This window comes from Coregonus clupeaformis, chromosome 6 (assembly GCF_020615455.1).
Source record: "Coregonus clupeaformis isolate EN_2021a chromosome 6, ASM2061545v1, whole genome shotgun sequence".
NCBI lineage: Eukaryota > Metazoa > Chordata > Actinopteri > Salmoniformes > Salmonidae > Coregonus > Coregonus clupeaformis.
In genome coordinates this window covers 32,427,230-32,447,229 of record NC_059197.1, presented here as the reverse complement: position 1 = coordinate 32,447,229, position 20,000 = coordinate 32,427,230, and the positions used below count along the sequence as shown (strand labels likewise).

At 43.9% G+C, this 20,000-nt stretch overlaps 1 protein-coding gene across 3 annotated transcripts in view; it reads right to left on the bottom strand.

The window, feature by feature from the left end:
* The window catches only part of LOC121567809 (metabotropic glutamate receptor 5), a 93,284-nt gene that overhangs the window by 45,924 nt on the left and 27,360 nt on the right, over positions 1 to 20,000 (bottom strand). The gene's annotated exons all lie outside the window — the stretch shown is intronic.

Genomic DNA, 20,000 nt, shown 5'->3' with positions numbered 1-20,000 from the left:
CTTGTCCTGGGCCTCTGTTCACAAACACAAACAGACCCCACACAGCCCCAGGACAACAACAACAACAACAACAACACAATTAGACCCAACCAAATCATGAGAAAACAAAAAGAGAATTACTTGACACATTGGAAAGAACAAACAAAAAAACAGAGCAAACTAGAATGCTATTTGGCCCTAAACAGAGAGTACACAGTGGCAGAATACCTGACCACTGTGACTGACCCAAACTTAAGGAAAGCTTTGACTATGTACAGACTCAGTGAGCATAGCCTTGCTATTGAGAAAGGCCGCCGTAGGCAGACCTGGCTCTCAAGAGAAGACAGGCTATGTGCACACTGCCCACCAAATGAGGTGGAAACTGAGCTGCACTTCCTAACCTCCTGCCAAATGTATGACCATATTAGAGACACATATTTCCCTCAGATTACAGCGATCCACAAAGAATTCGAAAACAAACCCAAATTTGATAAACTCCCTTATCTACTAGGTGAAAAACCACAGTGTGCCATCACAGCTGCAAGATTTGTGACCTGTTGCCACAAGAAAAGGGCAACTAGTGAAGAACAAACACCATTGTAAATACAACCCATATTTATGTTTATTTATTTTCCCATTTGTACTTTAACTATTTGCACATTGTTACAACACTGTATATATACATAATATGACATTTGAAATGTCTTTATTCTTTTGAAACTTCTGAGTGTAATGTTTACTGTTAATATTTATTGTTTATTTCACTTTTGTTTACTATCTACTTCACTTGCTTTGGCAATGTTAACACACGTTTCCCATGCCAATAAAGCCCTTAAATTGAATTGAATTGAATTGAGAGAGAGAGAGAGAGAATGGGGGAAAGACAAGAGAGAGAGAGACAGAGAGACAGAATGGGGGAGAGACAAGAGAGAAGCGAGAGAGAAACTGAGAGAGAGAGAGAGAGAGAGACACACAGAGAGAGAGACAGAATGATGGAGAGACAAGAGAGAAGCGAGAGAGAGAGAGAGAGAGAGAGAGAGAATGGGGGAGAGACAAGAGAGAAGCGAAAGAGAAACAGAGAGAGAGATAGAGAGTGTGAAGAACAAACACCATTGTAAATACATCCCATATTTATGTTTATTTATTTTCCCATTTGTACTTGAACTCTTTGCACATTGTTACAACACTGTATATATACATAATATGACATTTGAAATGTCTTTTATTCTTTTGAAACTTCTGAGTGTAATGTTTACTGTTAATATTTATTGTTTATTTCACTTTTCTTTACTATCTACTGCACTTGCTTTGGCAATGTTAACATGTTTCCCATGCCAATAAATTGAAATTGAATTGAATTGAGAGAGAGAGAGAGAGAGAGAGAGAGAGAGAGAGAGAGAGAGAGAGAGAGAGAGAGAGAGAGAGAGAGAGAGAGAGAGAGAGAGAGAGAGAGAGAGAGAGAGAGAGAGAGAGAGAGAGAGAGAATATTGCTCCAGACCCTGAGGCGATAGTCTGTGTGAATGTGAAAAGCAAGGTCTCTGCTAAATCAATAGAAAGATAAAACACATGCTGCACTCAGATCAGATCATACAGCAGGAGAGAAGTCCGAGCCCCACTGAATGTTAAACAGACACTGTCCTACAATAACTTGTATTTAACAGGGGAAAATATTGATGCAATAGTTGCACTAGAGGCTCTGTGAAGTCATTTTCCTTTCTAAAATAATACAATTATTAAGTTAAGATAACTCTGTCATGGTTGACCGTAGCAGATTCATATTGTCTTTTCGGCAGTGGTCAGTCCTGATAGAAAAATCCCAACTCGAGAATTTAGTATCCCAATCAACCCCTAGTCCTCTATGCATAAATGTAGATCTGAACTATCAAATCCACATCTTAATGAAATGCCTAGGGGTGTTTATCCATCCGACTGTATTCAGCTTAAAGCCCTGGAGCAGGTTGTGTGAGTACTGGCATGTGTTATATTCCCAAGGGAATAAAAGCCAACCAACAATAACCATAATAATATTTATTTGTTGCCGTCCTAAAAGCCTGAGGGAAAATGAACCTCTAGAGGACCAGACAGAAACAACATCGAGATGAAGCCCTTCAATTATTATATCAGTACCTCCAATATAAACACTATTCTATCAGTACCTCCAGTAGAAACACTATTCTCTCAGTACCTCCAATAGAAACACTATTCTCTCATTACCTCCAGTAGAAACACTATTCTCTCATTACCTCCAGTAGAAACACTATTCTCTCATTACCTCCAGTAGAAACACTATTCTCTCATTACCTCCAGTAGAAACACTATTATCTCATTATCTCCAGTAGAAACACTATTCTCTCATTACCTCCAGTAGAAACACTATTATCTCATTACCTCCAGTAGAAACACTATTATCTCAGTACCTCCAGTAGAAACACTATTATCTCATTACCTCCAGTAGAAACACTATTCTATCAGACCTCCAGTAGAAACACTATACTCTCATTACCTCCAGTAGAAACACTATTCTCTCATTACCTCCAGTAGAAACACTATTCTCTCATTACCTCCAGTAGAAACACTATTATCTCATTACCTCCAGTAGAAACACTATTATCTCATTACCTCCAGTAGAAACACTATACTCTCATTACCTCCAGTAGAAACACTATTCTCTTATTACCTCCAGTAGAAACACTATTATCTCATTACCTCCAGTAGAAACACTATTATCTCAGTACCTCCAGTAGAATCACTATTATCTCATTACCTCCAGTAGAAACACTATTCTATCAGACCTCCAGTAGAAACACTATACTCTCATTACCTCCAGTAGAAACACTATTCTCTCATTACCTCCAGTAGAAACACTATACTCTCAACACCTCCAGTAGAAACACTATTCTCTCATTATCTCCAGTAGAAACACTATTCTCTCATTACCTCCAGTAGAAACACTATTATCTCATTACCTCCAGTAGAAACACTATTCTCTCATTACCTCCAGTAGAAACACTATTATCTCATTACCTCCAGTAGAAACACTATTCTATCAGACCTCCAGTAGAAACACTATACTCTCATTACCTCCAGTAGAAACACTATTCTCTCATTACCTCCAGTAGAAACACTATTCTCTCATTACCTCCAGTAGAAACACTATTCTCTCATTACCTCCAGTAGAAACACTATTATATCAGTACCTCCAGTAGAAACACTATTCTCTCATTACCTCCAGTAGAAACACTATTATCTCATTACCTCCAGTAGAAACACTATTATCTCATTAACTCCAGTAGAAACACTATTCTCTCATTACCTCCAGTAGAAACACTATTCTCTCATTACCTCCAGTAGAAACACTATTATCTCATTACCTCCAGTAGAAACACTATTCTATCAGACCTCCAGTAGAAACACTATTATCTCATTAACTCCAGTAGAAACACTATTCTCTCATTACCTCCAGTAGAAACACTATTCTCGCATTACCTCCAGTAGAAACACTATTCTCTCATTACCTCCAGTAGAAACACTATTCTATCAGTACCTCCAGTAAAAACACACAGAGAAAGTACAGTTTATCTGTGCATCAAACTAAGCACATTTGTTAATTTGCCGTATTGGCCTGTTTTATTTAGCTATTCATTCCTTGGTTTGAGAGATGTTGACCTGATTGGGTATATAGGCTTGTGTAAATCAAATCAAATCAAATTTTATTTGTCACATGCGCCGAATACAACAAGTGTAGACCTTACCGTGAAATGCTTACTTACAAGCCCTTAACCAACAATGCAGTTCAAGAAATAGAGTTAAGAAAATATTTACTAAATAAAATAAAGTAAAAAATAAAATACAAAGTAACACAAAAACATTACATAACAATAACCAGGCTATATACAGGGGGTACCAGTACCGAGTCAATGTGCGGGGGTACAGGTAATATGTACATGTAGGTAGGGGTAAAGTGACTATACATAGATAATAAACAGCGAGTAGCAGCAGTGTAAAAACAAAAGCGGGGTCAATGTAAATAGTCCGGGTGGCCATTTGATTAATAGTTCAGCAGTCTTATGGCTTGGGGAAACTGTTAAGGAGCCTTTTGGACCTAGACTTGACGCTCCGGTACCGCTTTCCGTGCGGTAGCAGAGAGAACAGTCTATGACTTGGGTGACTGGAGTCCTTGACAATTTTTTGGGCCTTCCTCTGACACCGCCTGGTATAGAGGTCCTGGATGGCAGGAAGCTTGGCCCCAGTGATGTACTGGACCGTACGCTCTACCCTCTGTAGCGCCTTGCGGTCGGATGCCGAGCAGTTGCCATATCAGGCGGTGATGCAACCGGTCAGTATGCTCTCGATGGTGCAGCTCTAGAACTTTTTGAGGATCTGGGGACCCATGACAAATATTTTTAGTCTCCTGAGGGGGAAAAGGTGTTGTCGTGCCCTCTTCACGACTGTTTTTGTGTGTTTGGACCATGATAGTTTGTTGGTGATGTGGACACCAAGGAACTTGAAAGTCTCGACCCGCTCCACTACAGCCCCATCGATGTTAATGGGGGCCTGTTCGGCCCTCCTTTTCCTGTAGTCCATGATCATCTCCTTTGTCTTGATCACGTTGAGGGAGAGGTTGTTGTCCTGGCACCACACTGCCAGGTCTCTGACCTCCTCCCTATAGGCTGTCTCATTGTTGTTGGTGATCAGGCCTACCACTGTTGTGTCGTCAGCAAACTTAATGATGGTGTTGGAGTCGTGCTTGGCCACGCAGTCGTGGGTGAACAGGGAGTACAGGAGGGGACTAAGCACGCACCCCTGAGGGGCCCCCGTGTTGAGGATCAGCGTGGCAGATGTGTTGTTGCCTACCCTTACCACCTGGGGGCAGCCCGTCAGGAAGTCCAGGATCCAGTTGCAGAGGGAGGTGTTTAGTCCCAGTGTCCTTAGCTTATTGATGAGCTTTGTGGGCACTATGGTGTTGAACGCTGAGCTACAGTCAATGAACAGCATTCTCACATAGGTGTTCCTTTTGTCCAGGTGTGAAAGGGCAGTGTGGAGTGCGATTGAGATTGCGTCATCTGTGGATCTGTTGGGGCGGTATGCGAATTGGAGTGGGTCTAGGGTTTCCGGGATGATGGTGTTAATGTGAGCCATGACCAGCCTTTCAAAGCACTTCATGGCTTCCAACGTGAGTGCTACGGGGAGGTAGTTATTTAGGCAGGTTACCTTCGCATTGTTGGGCACAGGGACTATGGTGGTCTGCTTGAAACATGTGGGTATTAAAGACTTGGTCAGGGAGAGGTTGAAATTGTCAGTGAAGACACTTGCCAGTTGGTCCGCGCATGCTCTGAGTACACGCCATGGTAATCCATCTGGCCCCGCGGCCTTGTGAATGTTGACGGGTTTAAAGGTCTTGCTCACATCAGCTACGGAGAACGTGATCACACAGTCGTCCGGAACAGCTGGTGCTCTCAAGCATGCTTCAGTGTTGCATGCCTCGAAGCGAGCATGAAAGGTATTTAGCTCGTCTGGTAGGATCACGTCACTGGGCAGCTCCCGGCTGGGTTTCCCTTTGTAGTCCGTAATAGTTTGCAAGCCCGGCCACACCCGATGAGCGTCAGAGCCGGTGTAGTAGGATTCAATCTTAATCCTGTATTGATGCTTTGCCTGTTTGATGGTTCGTCTGAGGGCATAGCGGGATTTCTCATAAGAGTCCGGATTAGTGTCCCGCTCCTTGAAAGCGGCAACTCTTCACTTTGGCTCGGTGCGGATGTTGTCTGTAATCCATGGCTTCTGGTTGGGATATGTACGTACGGTCACTGTGGGGACGACGTCTTCAATGCACTTATTGATGAAGCCGGTGACTGAGGTGGTATACTCCTCATTGGTTATTGGATGAGTCACGGAACATATTCCAGTCTGTGCTAGCAAAACAGTCCTGTAGCGTAGCATCAACATCATCTGACCACTTCCGTATTGAACAATTCAGGAGGATAGAATTATGGTCAGATTTGCCAAATGGAGGGCGAGGGAGAGCTTTGTATGCGTCTCTGTGTGTGGAGTAAAGGTGGTCTAGAGTTTTTTTTCCCTCTGGTTGCACATGTGACAGTCTGGTAGAAATTAGGTAAAACTGATTTAAGTTTGCCTGCGTTAAAGGAGCGCCGCTTCTTTAACGCATTTTTTCTTGTTTGCTTATGGCCTTATACAGCTCGTTGAGTGCGGTCTTAGTGCCAGCATTTACCACCATTTTGTGGTGGTAAATAGACGGCTACGAATAATATAGGTGAGAACTCTCTTGGTAGATAGTGGGTGTACAGCTAAACATGAGTTATTCTACCTCAGGTGAGCAATCCCTCGAGACTTCTTTAATATTAGACATCGCGCACCAGCAGTTATTGACAAATAGACACACACCCCCGCCCCTCGTCTTACCAGACGTAGATACTCTGTCCTGCCGATGCACAGAAAACCCAGCCAGCTCTATATTATCCATGTCGTCGTTCAGCCACGACTCGGTGAAACATAAGATATTACCGTTTTTAATGTCCCGTTGGTAGGATAGTCTCAACCGTAGATCATCGAGTTTGTTTTCCAGTGATTGCACGTTGGCCAATTGAACCAATGGTATTGGCGATTTACTCACTCACCTACGAATCCTAACAAGGCACCCCGACCTTCTCCCTCTATATCTTCGCCTTTTCTTCACACCAATTATGGGGATTTGGGCCTGTTCTCCTGAAAGCAGTATATCCTTTGCGTCGGATTCGTTAAAGAAAAATTATTCGTCCAGTTTGAGGTAAGTAATCGCTTTTCTGATGTCCAGAAGCTATTTTCGGTCATAAGAGACGGTAGCAGCAACTTTATGTACAAAATAAGTTAAAAACAATGTGAAAAAACAAACAAAATAGCACAGTTGGTTAGGAGCCCGTAAAACGGCAGCCATCCCCTCCCGCGCCATTATCATTATATATAGGCTTACTAAGACAAACAACCCAGCATCTAGAGATTATACACACACACACACACACACACACACACACACACACACACACACACACACACACACACACACACACACACACACACACACACACACACACACAGATAGCCACCATCTCACTCTCCTTCTCTGTCTCTCTCACTCACTCACTCTCCTCTCTCTCTCTCTCTCTCTCTCTCTCTCTCTCTCTCACTCACTCTCCCTCTCTGTCTCTCTCTCTCACTCTCTCCCTCTCCCTCTCCCTCTCCCTCTCCCTCTCCCTCTCTCTCTCTCTCTCTCTCATACACAGTCTCTTCCTACTATCTCTCTCTCTTTCACACACAGTCCTCCATTTATCTCTCTCTCTTTCTCTCATCTCTCTCTTTCTCTCTCTCGTTCTCTTTCTCTCTATCATTCTCTCTCTTTCTCTCTCTCTCTTTTGTCTTCCCCTTCAATTCACAGGGGTTTAATTACATGCAGTCCGTTTCTCCGATGTTCAGCACAGAGCATATTGAATTTCCATTATTTTACAAATTAAATGACATGAATCAGCGCTACTTTAATCAAAACTAAATTAACAAGTAAATGATAACAAACTGACTGGAGAGGAGCATTACAGAGAAAAGGCCCTGCTTAAGGTAACCTGCCTAAATGACTATGGCCCTGTAGCACTCACTTCTGCCATCATCATCATCCACGGACGACGCAATCCCTATTGCACGGCACACACACAACACACACACAACACACACACACTCACACACACTCACACACAACACACACACACAACACATACACACTCACACACAACACACACACACACAACACACACACACAACACACACACTCACTCACACACACTCACACACACGCACACTCACACACACACACACTCACACTCACACACAACACACACACACTCACACACAACACTCACACACAACACACACACACAACACACACACACAACACACACACTCACTCACACACACTCACACACACACACACACTCACACACACACACACTCACACTCACACACAACACACACACTCACACACAAGCACTTGAGCTGAGGCTGTCAATCTCTGCGCTCACCATCGTAGTGAAGGCTGATCTCCACTGTGCTGCTCTGAGTGTGGCTCTAAGCTAGGCTGTTGGGTCTAGTGCCAAGAGGATCTCGTGTTATAGGGGAAGAAGTTACTCCGTTCTTTTGCTTCAGGTTGACAGTTACTTCAGGTCTCAGGGAAGGTGAGGGATTTTACAAGGTTAAGCACTCTATGACTGTGACTAGTTAGCTAGCTAGCTACACTACATGAACAAAAGTATGTGGACACCTGCTCGTCGAACATCTCATTCCAAAATCATGGGCATTAATATGGGGTTGGTCCCTCCTTTGCTGCTATAACAGCCTCCAATCTTCTGGGAAGGCTTTCCACTAGATGTTGGAACATTGCTGCGGGGACTTGCTTCCATTCAACCACAAGAGCATTAGTGAGGTCAGGCATTGATGTTGGGCGATTAGGTCTGGCTCGCAGTCGGTGTTCCAATTAATCCGAAAGGTGTTTGATGGGGTTGAGGTGCCAGTCAAGTTCTTCCACACCGATCTCGACAAACTATTTCTGTATGGACCTCGCTTTGTGCACAGGGGCATTGTCATGCTGAAACAGGAAAGGGCCTTCCCCAAACTGTTACCACAAAGTTGGAAGCACAGAATCATCTACAATGCATTGTATGCTGTAGAGTTAAGATTTCCCTTCACTGGAACTAAGGGGCCTAGCCCGAACCATGACAAACAGTCCCAGACCATTATTCCTCCTCCACCAAACTTTACAGTTGGCACTACGCATTTGGCAAGGTAGCGTTCTCCTGGCATCCGCCAAACCCAGATTAATCCGTCGGACTGTCAGATGGCGACGCGTGATTCATCACTCCAGAGAACGTGTTTCCACTGCTCCAGAGTCCAATGGCAGCGAGCTTTACACCACTCCAGCCGACGCTTGGCATTGCGCATGGTGATCTTAGGCTTGTGTGCAGCTGCTCGGCCATGGATACCCATTTCATGAAGCTCCCGACGTAGTTCTTGTGCTGACGTTGCTTCCAGAGGCAGTTTGGAACTCGGTAGTGAGTGTTGCAACCGAGGACAGACGATTTTTATTCTTCAGCACTCGGCGGTCCCGTTCTGTGAGCTGATGTGCCTTAATGCTTCGCGGCTGAGCCGTTGTTGCTCCTAGACGTTTCCACTTCACAATAACAGCACTTACAGTTGACCGGGGCAACTCTAGCAGGGCATACATTTGACAAACTGACTTGTTGGAAAAGTGGCATCCTATGACGGTGCCACGTTGAAAGTCACTGAGGTCTTCAGCAAGGCCATTCTACTGCCAATGTTTGTCTATGGAGATTGCATGGCCGTGTGCTCGATTTTGTACCCGTGTCCGCAACGGGTCTGGCAGAAATAGCCGAATCCACTAATTTGAAAGGGTGTCCACATACTTTTGTATATATAGTGTACCTCCACTCTATCTGCACCTATTCATTAGCATCTGACCCTGGTAGCATATTAGCCTTGCCTGTCTGGATAGCAGTAGGGAAGAGAAATTCAGAACACTACCCAATGGGCACACACTGGTTGAATCAACATTGTTTCCACGTAGTTTCAATGAACCAACGTTGAACCATTGTGGAATAGACGTTGAATTGATGTCTGTGCCCAGTGGGTACTGTATCTCTCCAGACACTAACGCAAAAATGCACACACACACACTTGCACGCACACGCACTTACACACACACACACACACTCACACAAACACACACACATACACACTGTATAACTCCAGCAGTGGTGTCAGCTATCTCTCCAAATATGGAAGGGAATATTTCCATGGCAACAAAAGGGCAGAACAGAACAGGGACTCCTCAGGATGATTATACGATTCTTTGATTCCGTCTAATCTAAAGAAATCTTTCACACACGTCATGTCAATCAAACCATCCCAAACGGTGTGTGTGTGTGTGTGTGCTGTAGGCTACAGTCAGAGATGGCAGAATGAATTTTTGACATGGGTTCACATTTTTCTGGACTATGTTTCTGCTAATAATTTCTAGTTGACATCGGTAAAGTTTTCTCTGTCATCTCTGCTTCTTTCATGGCGCAAAGATGTTTAGCGACCGGGGAGAAAATGAAATAGGCTAACAAAAAATAAACTGGGAAGATTTTTTGTGCAAAATGTCCAATGGACATCAGTTTGACCAGTTGTAAGGAAATAGAATGCTGTGAAAAAAACTCAACATGTTTCTGATAAGATTTCAGTTCTGTTTGGATGCATATTTTATGTGGTTGAAATCCTATCCGTTTTTATGATGCTGATAAAGACAGCACCTACAGACGCCATCTAACTGCGCATTCACATTCTCTGAAGATGCTGAAAGAAATCATATTTCTCCACTCCTGTTCCCGAGCCAAAATTGTTCCTATATTTGGTGTATAATTTTACTGCATGAAAAGCTTAATTCTGCAGGAGTTAATATGAAGGCTATGTGGGAACGTTATAAACCTAATGTCAATGTCCAGATTTCAGTTTCTATTTAACCCATCTGAGCAGCAGGCTACAGTTCCCTTGACATGCCTTAGACCTATTTGAAGTCCCCATCTTGTGACTGTTGAATTTGCAACGCGCCTCACAATCATCACACATAACATAGGAACTGCTATCATCCTCTTTTACCACTTCACCAAATCTTTCCCAGACATGACTTTTCTGGTCCTCCCTTCTCTTTATCTTCAACTCTCCATTTCACAGCTTTTCTCTTACTGAATTAAACTCCCACATTGTCCTTTTTGCCTCCGTGGATCGATGTTAACTTTTTCTGCTGTTCCCAAAAGTATTTGGCTAATGGCGTGTCGGCTACTTGGCGTGCGTACAGTTAGGCCCTAAATATTATAGATTTACGCAATAATACCAGATAGCCTAAAATAATGAAAGAAAAACCTCAATGTAGCCTATAGATATAAATTGAATGATTCAGGTTTTTTAAGGTATTGTCTTCTCTTTATTCAACCCGCCCGCCACCCACCCACCCACCCGCCACCCACCCGCACGCCACCCACCCACCCACCCGCCCGCCACCCACCCACCCGCCCGCCCGCCACCCACCCGCCCGCCCGCCACCCACCCACCCACCCGCCCGCCACCCACCCGCCACCCGCCCACCCACCCGCCCGCCCGCAACCCACCCACCCACCCACCCACCCACCCGCCCGCCACCCACCCGACCTTCATCCACACAATCTTTCATGACCCTAAACCCGCCCTCTGCCCAGATATAACCGCGGTTATGAGTCAACCCGCGCCTCACTAGTGTGTGTGTGTGTGTGTTTCTTCCGAGTGTTTATTTTAGGGTTGCAAAGGAAGGGTACAGTGAGGGAAAAAAGTATTTGATCCCCTGCTGATGTTGTACGTTTGCCCACTGACAAAGACATGATCAGTCTATAATTTTAATGGTAGGTTTATTTGAACAGTGAGAGACAGAATAACAACAACAAAAAATCCAGAAAAACGCATGTCAAAAATATTATAAATTGATTCGCATTTTAATGAGGGAAATAAGTATTTGACCCCTCTGCAAAACATGACTTAGTACTTGGTGGCAAAACCCTTGTTGGCAATCACAGAGGTCAGACGTTTCTTGTAGTTGGCCACCAGGTTTGCACACATCTCAGGAGGGATTTTGTCCCACTCCTCTTTGCAGATCTTCTCCAAGTCATTAAGGTTTCGAGCCTGACGTTTGGCAACTCGTACCTTCAGCTCCCTCCACAGATTTTCTATGGGATTAAAGTCTGGAGACCTGGTCCAGGACCTTAATGTGCTTCTTCTTGAGCCACTCCTTTGTTGCCTTGGCCGTGTGTTTTGGGTCATTGTCATGCTGAAATACCCATCCACGACCCATTTTCAATGCCCCGGCTGAGGGAAGGAGGTTCTCACCCAAGATTTGACAGTACATGGCCCCGTCCATCGTCCCTTTGATGCGGTGAAGTTGTCCTGTCCCCTTAGCAGAAAAACACCCCCAAAGCATAATGTTTCCACCTCCATGTTTGACGGTGGGGATGGTGTTCTTGGGGTCATAGGCAGCATTCCTCCTCTTCCAAACACGGCGAGTTGAGTTGATGCCAAAGAGCTCGATTTTGGTCTCATCTGACCACAACACTTTCACCCAGTTCTCCTCTGAATCATTCAGATGTTCATTGGCAAACTTCAGACGGGCCTGTATATGTGCTTTCTTGAGCAGGGGGACCTTGCGGGCGCTGCAGGATTTCAGTCCTTCACGGCGTAGTGTGTTACCAATTGTTTTCTTGGTGACTATGGTCCCAGCTGCCTTGAGATCATTGACAAGATCCTCCTGTGTAGTTCTGGGCTGATTCCTCACCGTTCTCATTATCATTGCAACTCCACGATGTGAGATCTTGCATAGAGCCCCAGGCCGAGGGAGATTGACAGTTATTTTGTGTTTCATCCATTTGTGAATAATCGCACCAACTGTTGTCACCTTCTCACCAAGCTGCTTGGCGATGGTCTTGTAGCCCATTCCAGCCTTGTGTAGGTCTACAATCTTGTCCCTGACATCCTTGGAGAGCTCTTTGGTCTTGGCCATGGTGGAGAGTTTGGAATCTGATTGATTGATTGCTTCTGTGGACAGGTGTCTTTTATACAGGCAACAAACTGAGATTAGGAGCACTCCCTTTAAGAGTGTGCTCCTAATCTCAGCTCGTTACCTGTATAAAAGACACCTGGGAGCCAGAAATCTTTCTGATTGAGAGGGGGTCAAATACTTATTTCCCTCAATAAAATGCAAATCAATTTATAACATTTTTTACATGCATTTTTCTGGATTTTTGTTGTTGTTATTCTGTCTCTCACTGTTCAAATAAACCTACCATTAAAATTATAGACTGATCATTTCTTTGTCTGTGGGCAAACTTACAAAATCAGCAGGGGATCAAATACTTTTTTCCCTTACTGTATGAATGCATGACTGTGAGTCGCAAATATTATAATATTATAAAATAATGGCATTTTTAATAAGATGCTTTTTTCATTAATTAGGCTATTTTCTCTTGAACCATATGGTCTATCCACTAGAAACTCATGGACAATATGGACACATATATACAAAATGAATGCAAAATACGAATACATTTAAAAAAAAGTTATTCAAGTATAAATACCAAAGTTACAATAGATTGCCATAGATTTTCTGTTAATTACTCAAATTACTGACGATTCCAGTAACTTTGGTAAACTACTGGTAGCTTTGCAACCCTAGTTTATTTATTTGGGCTGTAATGAACCACAGAATCCACTGCAGCCCAATGAGCCGTAAAAACACACCCTACTCCTCAGGGAGTATTAAGACAAACACACACATACTGAACACACACACACATACTGAACACACACACATACTGAACACACACACACATACTGTACACACACACATACTGAACACACACATACTGAACACACACACACATACTGAACACACACACACATACTGTACACACACACATACTGAACACACACACATACTGTACACACACACATACTGAACACACACACATACTGTACACACACACATACTGAACACACACACATACTGAACACACACACATACTGTACACACACACATACTGAACACACACACATACTGAACACACACATACTGTACACACACACATACTGAACACACACACATACTGAACACACACACATACTATACACACACATACTGTACACACACACATACTGAACACACACACATACTGTACACACACACATACTATACACACACATACTGTACACACACACATACTGAACACACACACATACTGAACACACACATACTGTACACACACACATACTGAACACACACACATACTGAACACACACACATACTGTACACACACACATACTGAACACACACATACTGAACACACACACATACTGAACACACACACATACTGTACACACACATACTGTACACACACACATACTATACACACACATACTGTACACACACACATACTGAACACACACACATACTGAACACACACATACTGTACACACACACATACTGAACACACACACATACTGAACACACACACATACTGTACACACACACATACTGAACACACACATACTGAACACACACACATACTGAACACACACACATACTGTACACACACACATACTGAACACACACATACATACTGAACAAACACACATACTGTACACACACACATACTGTACACACACACACATACTGAACACACACACATACTGAACACACACACATACTGAACACACACACACATACTGTACACACACACATACTGTACACACACACACACATACTGTACACACACACATACTGAACACACACACATACTGAACACACACACATACTGAACACACACACATACTGAACACACACACATACTGAACACACACACATACTGTACACACACACATACTGAACACACACACATACTGTACACACACACATACTGTACACACACACATACTGTACACACACACATACTGAACACACACACACACACACATACTGAACACACACACACATACTGTACACACACACATACTGTACACACACACATACTGTACACACACACATACTGTACACACACACATACTGAACACACACACATACTGTACACACACACATACTGAACACACACACATACTGTACACACACACACATACTGAACACACACACATACTGAACACACACACATACTGTACACACACACATACTGAACACACACACATACTGTACACACACACACACATACTGAACACACACACATACTGTACACACACATACTGAACACACACACATACTGTACACACACACACATACTGAACATACACACATACTGTACACACACACACATACTGAACACACACATACTGTACACACACACACATACTGAACACACACATACTGTACACACACACACATACTGAACACACACATACTGTACACACACACACATACTGAACACACACATACTGTACACACACACATTCTGAACACACACACATACTGAACACACACATACTGTACACACACACACATTCTGAACACACACACACACATACTGAACACACACACATACTGTACACACACACATACTGTACACACACACACACACACACACACACACACACACACACACATACTGAACACACACACACACATACTGAACACACACACACACATACTGAACACACACATACTGTACACACACACATACTGATGGAGTAAACATGCACTGAGACAATTTAGTGGCGTGACGAAGCATTTAGGGAAACCCATAACAACAGACCAGAGCAAGGCAGAAAGGATTGATACACACTGAGAAACACACACTTAAAACATTTGATTACTTTTAAATTGCCAAAGGATGTTTGCCAAAAAATACATTGACAGCTTTTTGTTTCCTCAAATACATCAATTCAGCATTGAAAAAAGGCACAAGTTTAAGTTTGTTCCACCTGAGCGAGTCTGACCACAAGTCAGAGACCACTATGATGACAGAGACCACTATGATGACAGAGACCACTATGATGACAGAGACCACTATGATGACAGAGACCACTATGATGACAGAGTGTGTGTGTGGTTCTGTGTGCGTGTGGTTATGTGTGTGTGTGTGCGTGTGCGTGTCCGTGTGTGTGTGTGTGTGTGTGTAGGGACGTAATGCAATTATACAGAGTTAAACGGAGTGTGTGAAGGTTTCATGGGGGGATCCAAAGCTTCCACACACCACCCCTATTTGGAGCATCGGACAGAAGTGTGCCGACCTGGAACAATCTTTAATTTGGGAATATCACCCATTTTCACAGAGCGGGGCTAAAGAACGCTGATATTCAATTAACAAGCATAATTATAATTAACTCTGGTGAGTTAGAGAGGACGGATGGTTACTGAGGAGTGACTGGTCTTTCTCATCAATGGAGACTTATTAGTGACTGGGACGGGTGTGTGAGGGAGAGAGAGATGATTCCCTGTCTCCAACCCTCTCTGTCTGTCTGTCTGTCTGTCACTATCTCTCTCTCTCTCTCTCTCTCACTCTCTCTCTCTCAATTCAATTTCAATTTCAATTTAAGGGCTTTATTGGCATGGGAAACGTATGTTAACATTGCCAAAGCAAGTGAAGTAGATAGTAAACAAAAGTGAAATAAACAATAAATATTAACAGTAAACATTACACTCAGAAGTTCCAAAAGAATAAAGACATTTCAAATGTCATATTAAGTATATATACAGTGTTATAACAATGTGCAAATAGTTAAAGTACAAATGGGAAAATAAATCATCATAAATATGGGTTGTATTTACAATGGTGTTTGTTCTTCACTGGTTGCCCTTTTCTTGTGGCAACAGGTCACAAATCTTGCCGCTGTGATGGCACACTGTGGTATTTAGATAGTTAGATATGGGAGTTTATTAAAATTGGATTTGTTTTCAAATTCTTTGTGGGTGGGTCTGTAATCTGAGGGAAATATGTGTCTCTAATATGGTCATACATTTGGCAGGAGGTTAGGAAGTGCAGCTCAGTTTCCACCTCATTTTGTGGGCAGTGTGCACATTGCCTGTCTTCTCTTGAGAGTCAGGTCTGCCTAAGGTGGCCTTTCTCAATAGCAAGGCTATGCTCACTGAGTCTGTACATAGTCAAAGCTTTCCTTAAGTTTGGGTCAGTCACAGTGGGCAGGTATTCTGCCACTGTGTACTCTCTGTTTAGGGCCAAATAGCATTCTAGTTTGCGCTGTTTTTTTGTTTGTTCTTTCCAATGTGTCAAGTAATTATCTTATTGTTTTCTCATGATTTGGTAGGGTCTAATTGTGTTGCTGTCCTGGGGCTCTGTGGGGTCTGTTTGTGTTTGTGAACAGAGCCCCAGGACCAGCTTGCTTAGGGGACTCTTCTCCAGGTTCATCTCTCTGTAGGTGTAGTTCCGGAGAGGGGGGTGGGGTACCCTTTTAGGGTCCGGGGTAAGGTGGGCACTGCTGCCTTGTATAGGTGGACTTGGTTGTAAAGGCTGTTCAAGTCCAGGGTGGAGTGGTGGGCCAGGTAAACATTTGGTTTTGAGGCACAGTCGCGGGAAGTACTTGGTTTACCCGCTGTATGGTAGCAGGGTGGAAGTATTTTCGTGGTAGCAGGGTGGAGATAACCACTTGTACGTTGGGGAAAGTAGAAGAAGCTTTTTCTATCACTCCCTTGAGTGCTGTGGCCACCCATTCCTGCTGTGCTCTCAGGTCGTTTGTGCTCGTGTGTATTATTATGTGGCTGGGTGACCATAGTTGGTCCTCAGACAGAAGGTCTAGGGCGCGCTGGGTGTCTGGACACCAGAGTTTAAACACTGTATGTTTGGGAAAAGGTTTATTTTCTTGTATATATTTCCCGTTTGAGTCCATAAGGAGTACAATCTGTGGCTTGTGTATGTCCTCAGTGGGTGTGGGGGGGGTTGTCAGGAGGGCTATCAGGGTGGCTGACAGGGGGGGTGCTCAGAGGGGGTGGGATCCCCTGGGCTTGGGGTTCTTCATTTGTCTGTCCTGCTGTGATGTCGAGGCTATGGTCAGGGTCTGGGGTGGACTGTTCTGCTGCGGTGTCGAGACTTTGGCCAGGATCTGAGGTGGGCTGTTCTGCTGGCTTCTCTGCGGGGATGGCCAGCTCTCTAATGGGATGTTCTCTGTCACACGCCATCCCCCTCACCTTCTCCTTCAGCACTCTGATCCTCTCCTCTAGTGCTCTGTTCTTCTCCTGGTCCTGCTCTTTCTCCTGTTGATGTTGTCTCACCACAGTCCAGAGTGCAGATATGTCTCTCTCCACCTCCAGCTCTCCGGGTCTGGTTGAGGGGGTGTTGTTGAGCTGGACAATTTTTTGTGCTGACTGGAGTGTGTTCACCTGCTGTTCCAGCTCCACCTGCCTTACCTCCAGCTGGGTGAATGTATCCTTCATTTCAATGAGGGAGTAGTACTCTGTGCTTGGAAGTTGACATTCCGCTTGGGGTTGCTCGTCTGTGGGGTTATATAATGAAGAGGTCTGGTCTGACACGCTTGGGGTGGGGGTATCTTTCTCAAGAGAGAGCTTCTCCTGCTGAGCTATTTCTTTGATTATGTGAAAGTCCAGCTGAAACTGTTTGGGGTTGCCCTGTACCAATACTGTTCCAGACATGTACAGGTTGACATTGGTTGACGCTGAGTCCTTGTTGTCTAGTATCCTGAGTTTCCACCCATCGCTAACACCCCCCCCTCTTAACAGAGGGGTAGTGTGTTAATATAGCACTGCACCATGCCAGGGGATGGTCTGTGTGGAAGATGAAGTTGCTTATGTTCCCATTTTTATAATAGTCAGCAAAAAGAGTCTATTGATTTTCCATAAGGAGCTTCTTTTTGTACTCTTTCCATGCCTTCTCATGTTTTACATCCAGAGGGTACTGTATTGTGATGACCTCTGAACAGCGGGAGGGGGCTTCAAAGCCTCAGCATTTGGGGTACGCTGTGAAACTCTCCTGCCATTGTTGGGCTCAAGGGCTTTGACACCTCTCACTTCACACCTCAGTGTTAATTGAAGTTTCAGCTGGATCTGTTCTGTTCTGTCCTAGCAAGCTTGGTAGCCTTAACTTAGCATTCAGTCATGAAGTAAAATATATCATTGTAATGTATTTTTCTTCTTGGCTTTAAAAGTAGCTTCAGACTAAACATTACTCTCTCACTCTTTAGTGAGATCCTATTAGCGTGATAGCATGATCCCATCTAGTCCCTGATAGGACGTTTAGCGCCGGGTTGCTGTTCAGCACTTAGGGACACATGGATTGGTAGAAACAGTTATACAAGATGCTGATTGACTTTTCTCCTGATGTGTGTACATACCTATCTCCCAGTTACTAAGTGAATGAAGAGCATGGTGGCGATGATGATGATGATGATGATGATGATGATGATCACTCTGCTATTCAGGTAAGGTTACTGAAGGGATAAATAGAATTGAATATAAATTAAATGTAATGAGTTTAACATTAGATAGGATAACATGACATGTGAGTCTATCGCTATTCTTCATGCTGCTAACAGTGTAGGTGCTGAAATGATTATGACTATGTTAATTAAAAGGTTGGCATGGCAACAAGAGGCCAGCTTGGCATGCACACACATACACACACCTGCTCTGCCTGTCTGCCTCACACACATACACATACACACATGCAGAGGAAGCAGTTTTCCCCTAGTGCATTGTGGGATAGGGTGGGGTCTGTGCCTCGAGCAGAAACACGTCGGAACTCTTGGGGGGCACAAAAGAGAAGTAGAACAAAGCAGTGCTGCTAGGTGCAGAGAGGAAGACAGAGTGAATGTCTTAGAGAGAAGAGACATACATACATGGAGAGGGAGAGAGAGAGAGAGAGAGAGAGAGAGAGAGAGAGAGAGAGAGAGAGAGAGAGAGAGAGAGAGAGAGAGAGAGAGAGAGAGAGAGAGAGAGAGTGGGGTTAGAGGGCTTATGGTAAGTCTTTAGATCCTATTTGCAAATAGACTCAGAGGACCTAGCCATACCCTCCTACAACTCTCTCTCTCCCTTTCTCTTTCTCTTTCTCTCTCTCCTCTTTCTTTCTTTCTTTCTTTCTTTCTTTCTTTCTTTCTTTCTTTCTTTCTTTCTTTCTTTCTTTCTTTCTCTCTCTCTCTCTCTCTCTCTCTCTCTCTCTCTCTCTCGCTCTCTCTCTTTGTCTGCTCTCTCCTCTCCTCTCTCTCTCTCTCACTCTCTCTGCTCTCTCTCTCTTTCTCTTTCTCTCTCTCTCTCTCCTCTCTCTTTCTGTCTCTCTCTCTCTATCTCTCTCTCTCTCTCCTCTCTCTCTCATTCTCCCCCCTCTCTCTATCTCTCTCTCTCTTATCTCTCTCTCTCATCTCTCTCTCGCTCCCTCTCTCTCTCTCTCTTTCATCTCTCTCTCTCCCTCTCTCTCTCTCTCTCTCTCTATCCCTCATCT